Below are 1,435 nucleotides of genomic sequence, written 5' to 3'. Positions count from 1 at the left end.
CCATACCTATTACCTACCCTACCCTCCACTCCCCATACCTATTACCTATCCTACCCTCCACTCCCCATACCTATTATCTACCCTCCACTCCCCATACCTATTACCTACCCACCCCTCCCCATACCTATTACCTACCCTCCACTCCCCATACCTATTACCTCCCCTCCCCTCCCCATACCCATTACCTACCCTCCACATACCCATTACCTACCCTCCCCATACCCATTACCTACCCTCCACATACCCATTACCTACCCTCCACATACCCATTACCTACCCTCCACATACCCATTACCTACCCTCCACATACCCATTACCTACCCTCCACATACCCATACCCATTACCTACCCTACCCTCCACTCCCCATACCTATCTTACCCTCCACTCCCCGTACTTATTACCTACCCTCCACTCACCATATCTACCCTACCCTCCACTCCCCATACCTATCTTACCCTCCACTCCCCGTACTTATTACCTACCCTCCACTCCCCATACCTACCCTACCCTCCACTCCCCATACCTACCCTACCCCTCACTCCCCATACCTATTACCTACCCTCCACTCCCCATACCCATTACCTAACCTCCACATACCCATTACCTACCCTCCACATACCCATTACCTACCCACCCATTACCTACCCTCCACATACCCATTACCTACCCTCCACATACCCATTACCTACCCTCCACATACCCATTACCTACCCTCCACTCCCCATACCCATGACCTACCCTCCACTCACCATACCCATGACCTACCCTCCACTCCCCATACCTATTACCTACCCTCCACATACCCATTACCTACCCTCCACATACCCATTACCTACCCTCCACTCACCATACCTACCCTCCACATACCCATTATCTACCCTCCACATACCCATTACCTACCCTCCACTCACCATACCTACCCTCCACATACCCATTACCTACCCTCCACATACCCATTACCTACCCTCCACATACCCATTACCTACCCTCCACATACCCATTACCTACCCTCCACATACCCATTACCTACCCTCCACTCCCCATACCCATGACCTACCCTCCACTCACCATACCCATGACCTACCCTCCACTCCCCATACCTATTACCTACCCTCCACATACCCATTACCTACCCATTACCTACCCTCCACTCCACTCCCCATACCTATTACCTCCCCTCCCCATTACCTACCCTACCCTCCACTCCCCATACCTATTACCTACCCTCCACTCCCCATACCTATTACCTATTACCTACCCTCCACTCACCACACCTATTACCTACCCTCCACTCCCCATACCTAATGCAACCAATATGATGGTAGGTGTACACACACACACACACACCAATGCTTTCACTAGCAGAATTACAATCATAAATCCCACCAACCGTGATAAACCCGCCCGGGTCCTCACACACAACACTGACAATGC

This window comes from Salvelinus namaycush, chromosome 41 (genome assembly GCF_016432855.1).
Source record: "Salvelinus namaycush isolate Seneca chromosome 41, SaNama_1.0, whole genome shotgun sequence".
In the NCBI taxonomy this organism is placed as follows: Eukaryota; Metazoa; Chordata; class Actinopteri; order Salmoniformes; family Salmonidae; genus Salvelinus; species Salvelinus namaycush.
Note: the sequence above shows the minus strand (reverse complement) of the source record.